The sequence below is a fragment of the Gorilla gorilla genome, chromosome 3 (genome assembly GCF_029281585.2).
Source record: "Gorilla gorilla gorilla isolate KB3781 chromosome 3, NHGRI_mGorGor1-v2.1_pri, whole genome shotgun sequence".
NCBI lineage: Eukaryota > Metazoa > Chordata > Mammalia > Primates > Hominidae > Gorilla > Gorilla gorilla.
In genome coordinates this window covers 207,696,921-207,709,877 of record NC_073227.2, presented here as the reverse complement: position 1 = coordinate 207,709,877, position 12,957 = coordinate 207,696,921, and the positions used below count along the sequence as shown (strand labels likewise).

The 12,957-nt window shown below is 47.4% G+C and overlaps 1 protein-coding gene across 5 annotated transcripts in view; it reads left to right on the top strand.

The window, feature by feature from the left end:
- The first annotated feature begins 1,660 nt into the window (after positions 1–1,660).
- FAT1 (FAT atypical cadherin 1) overlaps positions 1,661–12,957 on the top strand; it is a 140,040-nt gene continuing 128,743 nt past the window's right edge. For 3 of the 5 annotated variants that reach the window (XM_031010082.3, XM_055385839.2, XM_031010081.3), the window contains exon 1: positions 1,661–2,449. The gene's annotated coding sequence lies outside the window, so the exon portion shown is untranslated. Of the gene's footprint in view, positions 2,450–4,959; positions 5,172–12,957 lie in introns of those variants that run through there. The other 2 variants (XM_031010084.3, XM_055385838.2) reach the window with 2 other exon arrangements.

Sequence of the window (12,957 nt, the reverse complement as noted above, 5' to 3'; positions counted from 1 at the left end):
CTCGGAACGCAGCTGCTGAGACTCAGGAAGTGCCTTTTAATTTAGTTTAACTGGAAGTAGCCACAGGGGGCAAGTGGCTGCCCACTACATTAGCACAGCTCTAGAGGTTCTGTTAAAAGTTTTCTGCCCATCTCACTTTGAAAACCAGCTATTTTGACTAATATCATCAATTGTTATTCATAAGTTCCTGTCATTTGTGATTTTTATCTTTTTTAATGTAAGTAATTTGGTTTATTTATGACAACTTTAAAGTGAGTACAGCAAACCAAATGGACTTCAGCGAGAAGCCTCTCGGGGTGAATTTATTGTGAATCATTTTGAGGACTTGCAATATGTGGTCGATTTCTAATTTCAACTATTGACACAAAAGGAGAGAGCCTGTGTAGTTGAAACAGGGAAGCAGGAGAAGTCCGCTGGGCACTGACAGACTGGCCTCTCAAGCCAGCCTCCTCCCTCCTTAGGAATCTGGCACCCTCTAGCTGCCCTCGGGGTCTGCAGGAGCTGTAAAATCCCTTCCTATATCCCTCCGTGTCCTAGCTCCCTGGATCCTCTCCTCCCTTCCAAATCAAAATGTACCTTGAGGGAGAGGCTTAGGCAGGAGGATCTCTTGAGCCGAGGAGACCTGACTTGAGTCTGGAGACCTGCCTGGCAGAATCTCGAATCAGTGGTGAGGATGCTGATTTTATGGATTAAAAACTGAGACACTGCCAAGAAGTGAGGGAAGGGAGCGGGGGAGGGCAGGAAAACTAATATTGTTTAAGTACCTACTATGTGCGTGCTAGACACTTCATATGATGCTCAGTAAAAATGCTTTGCCTGCATGAATAACTGTTATCTCCCTGGCAAGTAGAGTTCAGCATGTTTTTTTTTGAATGGATAAACACATGAATACATTTTTACCACATGAAGCAGATATTAGTCCCATATCACAGATGAGGACACTGACATTTACACAAGTTATGACTTCGAGGCTAAACACACACAACATTCCAATCACCTAATCTTGTTCTCTCCTTACTGTTTAGCTCCCTGCCCAGTTTCCTCTGTGCTCAGAATTTTGCTCTTGACCTTTGTAAAAGAACGACCAGCTAAACTGATCAACATATTTATACCAACGGATGCAAATATGATAGAACCGCCCCCAGCCCCCTTTTGCAAGGATCTTGAATGTTAATGACAATCTTCTGGGGACAATGTCAACTCACAGAAATGGCTCCCTCGGAATTTCACGCTGTTCGGGGAGGTATTTTGGTACTTTAGTGGCATTAAAAATATATTCCACAGCAGATATTTTCCTGGAGGCTGGACACTTACATAAAGACGACGCATTCTTTATAAATTAAACCTCAACAGTGTTTGCATTTATCTAAATGGATATTATTTCGAGGAGGAGACAGTGATTTGTGTATTAGCCCCTATCACTAGGGATGACTTGTAAGACACATGAGGAACTGGCTCCTCCCCATCCCTTTGCCCCCTCCTCTCAGAACCTTATAAGCTTCAGAGTACGGTCAAGACAAGAGGAGCATTGGGAAAGAATTTGAAAATAAAAATACAGCTCCGTGATTTTCAACACAAAGACCACGAAGAGCATAATAAGTCGTGAAAAAAAAATTCACATCCAGAAGTTGGAGGGCCACAAAGTACAAGTCGTCCAGGCCAGTCTGCAGAGACTGTTCATGCTTCCGCCCAGCAAAAATCTGGCAATTCGTCGCGACGAATTTCAGCTGCAGAAGAGGAAGAGCATCACCTGCAGTCCGCGGCGTGGGAAACGCCGCCGGAGGGGCTCCGCGAGCCGGGGAAGTGCGCGCAGCGGGGCTCCAGGCGGCTCAGGCGCTAAGTGCGAGGAACGCCCGCGCTCGCCGGCGCCCGGGAGACGCAGCCGAAGGAGGAAGGCAGGCGTTTCACCCGCGCCACAGCTGCGGCCGGCCAGAGAGACCGCAGAGGCCGGGACCCCCGCAGCCTCCACGGCCGCTGCTGCCACTGTCGGGGTGGCGCGCCCAGCCGGAGAATCCCGTCCGCGCCCGGGGCGGGGGGCGAGGCGGGGCGCTGACGTCACCTCCCCTCCCCCACCGCCTCCAAGCGGGAGGGAGTGGGGAAAGAGGCAGCGAGTCGCCGCAGCCGCCGGCCGCAACTCCTCAACTCGGCGGCTGGCTGCCTGGGCACGTCCTGACAAACTTGGCTGCTCCCGGGCCCTCGTTCCGGCCCCGCGCACTCCCTTTTCGCCTGCGTTTGGTGCTTAAGTTTGCCCTGGTCGGAAGCCTCCGGAGATGCGGCCGCCTGGGTCCCGGCGGCACGGACGTTGGCACTCTGGTTAGGGACATGCTGAAGATCCCGGGGAGGCAAAGTTGGTACTTCAAACCCGGCTCTTAACACATATCTACACCGCGAGGGGATCACGGAGCTGCCGAGGACTTTAGAGCCCTGGGCCGAGGACTCGGCTAGACTGGTGAGTTCTTTGTTCAAATCGTGCATGCCTTTTGGCATTTAAGTTTAAACGTTAATGAAATTACGTGGGGTGTGTGGCTCTAAGCGAGTGCGGGGAAGCGTGTGCGCCCTACGGGTTCTCGGCTCCAGGAGCTGCGCATCCCTCTGGCTTTGTGCGGCTCGGCGATGAAAGATTCGTATGCATAGCTTTGGGAATTCATAGAATACATATAGAGCACTGTTAAAAAGAACTTGAGAGGCGATGCTGTTTGTGCATTATTTTGAATGTAACTTATTATAGCAATGGTGCCTAGGGAGGGCGCATCGGGGCCGCGAGATTTGCAGGGGCGCAGCGCCCTCTAGTCCGGGCACCTGGCGAGGCGCGCTCCTTGCCGGGTTCTCTGCGGAGGCGAACCTGGACCTCCCCGGCGCTCGGCGACGTGGGCGCTTGCTCACCCCAGTCTTCACTGACCACCCACCCGGGCCCATTCTTTATATGAGTTACAAAAGTCAGCTTGGGTGGACTGGATGTAGAGGCCGTGCTGGAGGAAAGCGTTTTGTTTCTGGAACCGTCTCCCCAACCCCCTCCCTAATTTCCACGAGCCTTTGGGGACAGGGTTAGGGAGGGTCGATTATTTAAAGGACAAATGTGGAACTTGAACCACATTTCTCTCTCTCATATAAAATAATTCGATTTGTGGTAGCTAATAGGCATGTCCATTTCGTTCTGTTGGCGCTTAAGGATCAGTAGAATCGTGGCAGAGTCCTAAGTCTGAAATCTCCATCCCTGGCTCTCGGCGGCTCCTCTGGCGACGAAGTGCAACTTCTTCCAGGCAGATAGATTTCTCAGGGAGCCTGGAAAATCGGGATTCCCAAACAGATGTGAAACATCTAGTAAGCCCTAGGAAGCGTTATTACTTATTAATTAATGGTAATCTTCTCCAGGAATTCTCTTGTGCCATTTAAAAAAAATCCCGTGATTTTACGTCAGGGAATGGTATCTTTGTACTTTTTTTACTGTTCTTCTTTTCCCCTTTTAGCACTACTCCCGCTCCCTCGCTCCCAGGAAACGGCTGGAGTTCCGGTGTGTTTGGGTTTTGCTGAGATTTACAATTCGGCAAGCGGCACAAGCCGGTTGGCCTTGGAGATCAGGTCACCCACTTTCGAGGTGTTCCATGTATGAAATTGACCTGTAAGCACTTGGAGCAATTATGGCCGGGGCAAACACGTCTTTGGATGATTGAGTTTGCATTTGCTGGATGTGTGAATCTGTGTGTATTCCAACTGGTGGGCAGGGAATATAGGGCTACGAATCGGCACACTCATCTTGCAGGCATTATTTTTCCTTCCCAGCCACAACCTGCTAGACACCTTTATTATTATTATTTTTTCCGGTCACCTCTAAGATGGCTTATAAGGTGACTGCGTTAACTTTGAACCCAGGAAATTCTCTTTCACACTTGACTGCCCTGCCTTTCCCCTCCCCGCCAAGCTCCCCTCACCAGTCCCAGGGAAATCGGATCTCTTTGTCTTCCCAGTGTTAAAATGCCTGAGTCCCACAAACTTTCCGAGATCAAGTCCGCCCTCTTGTCCGGGCTGCGTCCCAGCGCCTCCGGCCCTCCGGGCTTCGGCCGAGTCCGCCCTGCGCCGAGCCTGCGGCTGGAGCCCTGCCCGCGCCGGGGACGGGCTCCGCGCCCGGGACGCTCAGGCTGGGCGCCCGGCGCGGGGAGTTCTCGGAGCGGGCGTCTCGGCGCTGGGGCTTCCCCTCTGCCTAGGAACTTGCAGTTGTCGGCCTGGGGTCACGCTTTGGGGCCCCTGGGGCCGACTCCGGGGCTAGGAAGCCCGCGGGACGCCGCGACTGCCTTTTGTCCCGCAGGCCTGGGCGTCCGGGGTGTCAGCGGGGGAGGCCAGGCACCCGCGGCGGGGAGGGCCTGGGGTCTAACTCGGCAGAAAAAGGTCGCGGGGGAAGCGTTTCCATTTTCTGGGGACTCAGTGTGGATTGAAGGAGGAAGTAGATTCCGACCTAGCTGCATTCCTTTGGAGACCTGAAGGACGACTTCAGCCCACCAAACCTTCGCGGACCCAGAGCCGCGCCATTCAAATGCAGATTCAGGGACTCCCAGAAGGCTATGGAAAAGCTAAAGGGATGCCTCTGGGAAGCTTTCTCATTAGGCCCCAGCGTTTTTTGTTTGTTTTTTTTTTTTTTAGCTAAGCTAACGTTTCCCTTTCTTGGCAGGGAGCTTTCCCCAATTCCTTGCACAGCGCCTGTGGCTGGCCGTAACTAACCTCGGCACCACAAGCCTCGCCCTGCCCCTCGGAGCCGCGCTAGACCCCGCTGGGCGCCTTCTCGTCTCCCAGCACGGACCTGGCGTTCGCAGGGACTGGGGCTCTTTGGGCCCGGGCGGGACTGCGTTGCCGAACCCGCGGGCCCCGAGCCGGCAGCCGGGGAAAGTCGGCTCGAGTTTCCGCGCCCGAGAAACGAGCGCCGGCGCCGGCGGGCGGGGCCGGGGCGGAGGGATCTCCTGCGCTCGGGGAGCGAGAGGCGCCGGCGCCGGCGCCGGCGCCGAGCTGGGCGGCCGGGCGCGGGGAGAGGGCGCGGGAGCGGGAGCGGGTCGCGCGGCAGGTACCATGCGGACGCGCGAGCCCGGCGAGGCCCCCGGCAGGCCCGGTCCCTGCTCGGGGGCGCGCTGAGACGGCGGGTGAGCTCCACGAGAGCGCCGTCGCCACTTCGGGCCAACTTTGCGGTAAGTTCGCTGGGGCGCGGGCCGGCGGGCGGGGGCGAGAGCGTGCAGCGCGCTGCGGGGCGGACTCTGTGGGTGTCCGCCGGGTCCCCGGCTCGGGCTCCGGCGCTGCCGAAAACGGATGAGCGCGCGACCTCCCGGAGGGTGGAGTGACTCGGTCCTTCCCAATTGGGAAATTCAGCACTGGCTAGGGGGGGTCCCGGCGGCGGAGCGGGAAAAGGAGGCGACCGCGCGGGGCCGATCCGGAGCCATTGCTGGGGTCCGATCCTTTCTGACGCGCCGCCTTCCCTCCGGGAGCTCGCCGGGCTGCACCGGCCTCGCGGTCTCCTGGGGCATCCCGCCGTCTGCGAAAGACCCGCTCGCTGAGCGGTGCACGCGGGAGGCCTGCGCGGGGCTGCCGGGTCCCTGGGTCTCTGGGTGTTTGCGCCCTGCAGGAGCGCTGCCCGGAGGTGCAGATGCAACCGGTGGACTGCGGAGTGAAGGGCTGCGAGGCTGCATTTCGGGGCTGAACATCTGCACAATGTGCGGTTTGTCAGTGTTTTCTGTCTTCTCTGGAGGAGGAACTTCTAAGATCTTTTTAAAAGAAAGAGGTTTTGGTCCTTCATTGCCTTTAAAAAAAAAAAACTCGGTGCTTTCTTTTAGAGAGCCAGCTTTCTGCTGTGTGTTAGATTTTTTTGTTCCCGCTGATGTGAATTGCAAGGCTTTGGAAACAAGGACGCAATTGTGTGAGTTAGGAAAGTAAACTCATAAATATTTTCTATGCAGTTAAGTTTTTTTTTTTTTGTCTGAACTGTGGTTTCATTAAGTGGCTTTTGTTAAGCAATTCCCGGGTGCCTGATAGAGGCGATTTTTTTAAAGTGGATATTAACAGTGATTATTAGTATGAGAAAAGATTGAAAAGAAAATGACCTGCAGCTATTCATTTCCTTTTCAAAAGCAGATTCTTAATGCTTCATATATTCAGATACAGGTTTCGATAGTTTAAGAAGGTATCTGTGTGTGAGAACTAGGTAATGGTGATGTTTTTCACACTATTCTTAATGAGTTTGGTTGTGCTGTCCAACACATCCAGTTGTTACAGGGACGTTTGAAAAGGTGTTTCTCCAGTTAATAGTTAATTGTGATATTTGTCTTTGTCTTTTTGTCTTAGGAAGACAGCTCTGATTCCACAGTTAGAATTATTCCTTTGTATTTAAGATGTAAAAATACTTAAAGTACTATGTAATTTTTTAAAACAACAATTAGTATAAGCCTTGAGTTATGCTAAACATGGCATTTAACAAGCTCAAGGTAAGGTTTGATTTGAATGAAGTTTGCATTTGTATAACCATTTTTTGAAAAATGAACACCTTAAATGAGCCAAATTCTTTGGCACTCTGAAAAGAAGTGTGGTTGTTAGAGGACTTTATAAAATCATTTCGGGCCACCTGTATATTCACTTGTCTCTTTTGAAGTATCCCCGTTGGGTTCTCATCATGTTAGTAGATCATTTAAATCCATGGTCCGGACAGGTGCCAACAGAAAAATGTTTAAAAATTATGGCCGGGCGCAGTGCCTCACGCCTGTAAACCCAACCCTATGGGAGGTCGAGGCGGGCGGATCACCGGAGGTCGGGGGTTCGAGACCAACCTGACCAACATGGAGAAACCCCGTCTCTACTAAAAATACAACATTAGTGGAGTGTGGTGGCACATGCCTGTAATCCCAGCTACTTGGGAGGCTGAGGCAGGAGAATCGCTTCAACCCGGGAGGCGGAGGTTGTGGTAAGCCGAGATCGTGCCATTGCAATTCAGCCTGGGAAAAAAAAAGAAAAGAAAAAGAAAGAAGAGAAGAAAAATCTTTAAAAATTATGCACAAACTAATTCTGTTTTCATTCCCCTGATCATCCTCTACCTTTCCATTGCCTTTAGACTTCGCTTTGAGGTCCCTTTGAAGCAGTCGTTTCTTTGAATGTTAGAGGTGGATAGGATCTTAGAGATTATGTTTTAACACTTTACCCGCTTGCTTTCCACCCAAGTTTGGCTGATTTTACGTAGAATCAATCAGCCAAATCAAATTAGTACATTATTATTGCATTAGATTCTGTCTCAGTGGCATAATTTGTAGCCTAAAGGACCTGATTTAATAGCAGGGAGCCGTAAGGCTGGATGTGCTGTTTAATCTTTATGAGTGGGATTTGCGCTAGATAATTGTTCTTTTGACCAAATTATGTAGAAGTTGAAGCCAGACTCTATCTTTTGGTCTCACTTAATTGTTCAGTTTGCAAGTGCTTATTTATGCTTAGACACTGGAGAAGAGTTTTTGAAATAAGTGATATACATCAATTAAGGTCAGGAAGTTGCCATTTTCTCTTATATCTGAGGGGAACTTTTCATTTCAAAAATATATTCTGATGAGGAATCCGCATATTTCACTCTTTTAAGTTTTTTAAGTCATCTTTTACTGTAAGTCCCAGATTTAAATACATTGCCTGAATTCTTGCTTAATTCCAAGGGTTCATTATGTATGTGAAGATAAGTCTATAAAGTAAAAATAATAAAGTCTTCTATACACTGCTTAGGAAATATTAGTCATGATTTAATCTGTATCCTTCATAGAATATTAAGGTTAGAGCTTTGTGATAATCTGCAACACAGACACTGATCTGGCATTATCTATAGCCAATTTTTCGGCAGTGTAAGGTGGGTGGTGACCTCTTTCTGAGCTATTGGAAATGAGTCCTCTATAGAGTAGCCACCTGCAGTGTTGTTACCAGCCTCGTGGTGGTTGTGCCTGGATTTTCTGTTAATTTGAGAAGGATGGATGTTTTATTTTCCTATGTCATCCGTCTCTATATCCCCTCCTCAACACAGTCCTGCCTCCCATTTCTCTCTCTTAATGCTTTATTCATCTGTCCATTTACCAATCCAACAATAGTGGACCTCCTCTGTGTCAAACATTGGTCCAGACACAACATCTAGTGCTGAACAAATCGTGTTTCCTGCTCTCAAGCAGCTTGTAGTCTGATAAGGGAGAGGACAAGTACACAGTCTCTTATAGACCAGTGTGATAAGAGATCCATTCAGGTCAAGGTGGTCCATAGCAGCACCTCAGTAAGCTGGGGGATCTGGGGCAGGTGGATTTAGGATAATGTGAGTTCTGAGGGAAGTGTGAATCAGAGGGGAACAATTCAAGCAGAGGAAATGATGTGTGCAAAGCAAGTTATAGAAAGCATAGTGTGGCTTGTGGTGTGATGAGTGGAGAGAAATTCTGAAGACCTCACCGTACCATGTTATCTTAGGAAAAGGATTGGCTTCTTTTTTTTTGTCTAGGTAGAACATAGATAATCTTGACTATGACTTAAATAATCTTATTTAAAAAGGGAGGATTGTTTTTATGAGGCAGAGGTTAAGGAGAGAGAAAAATAAAGAAACGTTGAAGAGAAAGGTGAAAACAAATAAGCTGTATGTGAGGAGTGGAGGGCAGGAAACAAAGAAAATAGTAATGTTTGCATTATGTTTCGGAAGGGAAGAGGTCAAGATGTTACATTAGTTTAGAGCCTTCACCACTAGGTGGTGTTATTGGCTCAAGACAGCTTGGTTACTGAACTTGCTGCAAGTCTGGGAAGTTATGCCTTTTTGTTTTGAAATAAGAAGTAGTGTTGGGAAATTAGGAAATTAGTTAGAGGTTAGGTTATCAAAGGTCTTTAATGCAAGGTTAAGAATAATATACTTAGCGGGCTAAGGGGAAATACTGAATATTTTCAAACTAAAGAATAATGTCACAAAGAAGTTTGAGTAGGTTGACTGGGATTGGGTGCAGAAAGCAGGAATACCAAAAGACTGTAGGAATACTCTGCATGAACAAAATACCCATTCTAACTAGGTGGTAGCAGCAGAAATGCAAAGGGAACCATTTTGAGAAATTGAGAAAGAAATGTCAAGTCTGCATAACTTTTGAGATATGAAGGTTTGAGAGCCAGGAGGCTGTGAAGATTTTAGTCCATCCTTCAATTTCTCGAATACATGGAGTCGAAAGGATTAAGCAAGTTCCTTGAATTCACACAGTTGATTAGTGACAAAGCTGGAGCTAGGTTCCACATTTGATGTTCTCCCAACCCCTTCCTTTTTGTTTGATTTGTTAGTTTGCAAACTTGGTTGATTTGGGAAGTGGTGAGATTGGAAAATACACTGGAAGAGCTGTTATTTTGCAATGGCGAAAGGGTGAAAAGTCTATATAGTTGTCCCTTGGTCTCTAAGGGAGATTTGGGATTTTATACCCAAATCTGAGAATGCTGAAGTCCCTGATATAAAATGGGGTACTATTTATATTTTTACTGTTTTATTGTTTATTTTAAAGACGTTCTCAGCCTGAGGTTGGTTGGATCCATGGATGCAGAACTCTTCTGTAGTGAAGGCCAATCGTATAACTTAGGTTTGATGGTATTTCAGGAGGAGTGTTACAAGGTGTTTGAGAGAGGTTAGAGCTGAAATTGCAGATTTGGTTCACTGATCCTTCATGATTTGAGGCAGAGTGGATGAAATCTTTAAGGGTGGTAATAAATGCATGTGGAGGAAGAGTTGGAAGACAAGTTTGTAATGCCAGAGTTTTAGGTGAGTAAGTGTAGAGTATAAAAGAGTATGGAAGAGAATCAGGAGAATGTTGTCATTCATTTTTCATACCTGTGGATTGCCTCTTTGTTTTGGGGGACTCTGTGACCGTATGAAGGATCAGGGGTGTTGGGGAGGGGAGTGAGTGGTGTCAAAGGTGTCATGAAATCAAGCAGGATGAGGACTGAGAAAAGGTCATTGGTTTGACATTAGCTTGTGATGCGGGAACAGCTGTTCTGCCAGGGTGGACCTGCAGGATCTCTGTGGAGCAGCGTTTAGCGGAGAGGGAGTTTTAAGGAAGCCAGGGCGGTGCTGTGAAACTCCTTTTCTTGCGATCTTTGCCAGTATAAAAAAAGAGAAGAATAAGAGTGTTTGTTTGAAAGAAGCGAAGGTTTGAATGAAGTTTATTTATTTTATTGTATTTTATTGTATTTTATTTTTTTGAGACAGAGTCTGGCTCTGTCGCCCAGGGTGGAGTGCAGTGGCGCAATCTCGGCTCACTGCAACCTCCGCCTCCCGGGTTCAAGCGATTCTCCTGCTTCAGCCTCCTGAGTAGCTGGGACTACAGGTGCCCGCCACCACGCCTGGCTAATTTTTGTATTTTTAGTAGAGACGGGGTTTCACCATGTTGGCCAGGATGGCCTCAATCTCTTGACCTCATAATCTGCCCACCTCAGCCTCCCAAAGTACTGGGATTACAGGCGTGAGCCACCGTGCCTGGCCAAGCTTATTTTTTAAGTAGGAGAAGAACCTGTGTGTGTGTATGGATTCTGCACAAGGTGTCAGGAGTGGGAGGAGCTGTAGAAGAGGCAGGATTTTGTGGCATCAGAGTATCTTTATTTGCAGCTAGGGTGGGTGACATCTCTTCTGAGGTGTAAGAAGAGAGAACAGGTGAAGAGAACATTTTAAGAAGAGGAGGGAAGATGGACTTTTCTCCCTGAAGATTCCTGTTTTCTTGCTGTACATGGAACATTCACTTTCCTGGTCCGTCATTTAGTGAAGGGTTGACCGAATCTGATTATACAGGGAGCCCAATTCAACGTATAAAATAAAGTCTTACCAACTTGGGAGTGGAAGAAGTGGCCATTGTTGATTATTGGCTACTCTGCCAAGATGTCATTTAAATTACTTCTGTTTGTGGAGAAAAATACATTAGATGAGGTGATCTCCATTCACAAGAGGTCAACAGTCTATTGAGCTTCTCCTTGGGAAAAGTTTGTCCTGGAATGTGGATGAGGAGAAAGTGGTTGGAGGATAAGGAATATATAGAGAGGGGAAAGAAGAGAATAGCACAGGAATGCCTCACCCTGCCAGAAATAGACACACAGCCGCTGCCTACCTGTCCTGACTTGTCGTTCCCAGGAGCACAGAACAACTAGAACCCGTCATCTTCGTAATGCCAGCAGACATGTTTTATAGGTTCATGTAGATAAGTAGGTTTTATATAGAGGCTGTTTGAAAAATAGGACATCTGTTGATCTTTCTTAAGGGCAGGAACACTTCAGGAATCTATTTTGGATTGATTAAATCATGTACATGAAGTTTTCTGAAAAAGCCAGATTGTAGTTCCACACTGTCATTGTCAGTAAAGACCATTCTCAGGGTTAAATTGGAACCAGTTGTTGATCATGTGAAGGCAATATTTAAAGTATGTCTTGCTAGAGTTACCAGATTATTGCAGCCCCAGTCAAAGATAACAACATATAAATGGAGTTAGCAGAAGTAATTCAATGACATATACCAAGCCTAAGGCTGCTGCTCAATTTCTAGGGTCACAGCTTCCTCCGTTCATGCTGAAAATCATATGAAGATGGGTTGAAAAGAATTAGTGTACACCCAGAAAATAAACAGGATCTACTCATTAGTATTTCAGTGTAAGGATGAAAGCTTTTAAAAGTACCGACATGGCTATGATAATTGAACTAGAAAAATCGAGAGTTTTTTTTCCTGTTGTAAATTTTATCTGGAATGTCTGGAATTTTAGAAATCATTCAACATTCTTTTTAATATACAGTATTTTTAAAAAGCCATTTACGCTGGGTGCTGTGGCTCATGCCTGTAAGCCCAGCACTTTGGGAGGCTGAGGTGGGTGGATGACTTGCAGCCAGGAATTCGAGATTAGCCTGGCCAACATGGCGAAACCCTGTCTCTACTAAAATACAAAAGTTAGCTGGTCATGGTGGTGCATGCCTGTATTTCTAGCTACTCAGGAGGCTGAGGCATGAGAATCGCTTGAACCCAGAAGGCAGAGGTTGCAGTGAGCGACGATTGCACCGCTGTGCTCCAGTCTAGGTGACAGAACAAGACTGTCTCCAAAAAAAAAAAAAAAAAAAAAAACAGACAGACAAAAACTCGTTTACAATTCGTAATCTCTTGACAACTTCATGATCCCGCTTTGAAAATGTGTTTGCTGGCCAGGCACAGTGGCTCACAACTGTAATCCCAGCATTTTGGGAGGTCCAGGCAGGTCGATCAGTTGAGCTCAGGAGTTCGAGACCAGCCTGGGCAACATGGTGAAACCCCATCTCTACAAAAATACAAAAAATTAGCTGGGCATGGTGGTACGCCCAGGTACCCCGGAGGCGGAGGCGGGAGGATCACTTGAGCCTGGAAGGTTGGTGCTGCAGTGAGCTATGATGGTGCCACTGCTCTCCAGCCTGGGAGATAGAGCAAGACCCTGTCTCGGGGGGGGATAAAAGATGCTCTAAAAAAAATTTAGAGATCTCTTAAAAATACTTTAAAAATGTGACACTGAACTGAACTCGAAATTCCAAATTTTAATCATGAGTTAAATTCTACTGATGCTTTCACTATGTTGATAGAAGATGAGAGTGGAGAAGAGCACAGTGAGGGAGAACACAGAGTTCTCAACTTAATAATTTTGTGTTTTTATCATAACATGTGGAATGAAAAGTTTAATAATGTCCTGTTCCATAAAGGCTAGAATGACTATTTGTGCTTGTAAGAACTGTGACCTCTCAGTAATAAATATGCGGCGTTTAACAGAATTGGTGCATTGTGTGATGCTGTGTCTCACCTAATGTCCTGTCTCTGTGGCGTGTGAAACCCTTTCAAGACTTGAGCTTGAGGTCATCTAAATACTTGAATATATGCAGTTAGGTTTTCAGCACAGGGGCTGTGTTCTGTGTTGTGAAGAATGTGCAGTCACAGTAATTGATGGAAGCATTTTACATGAAGGT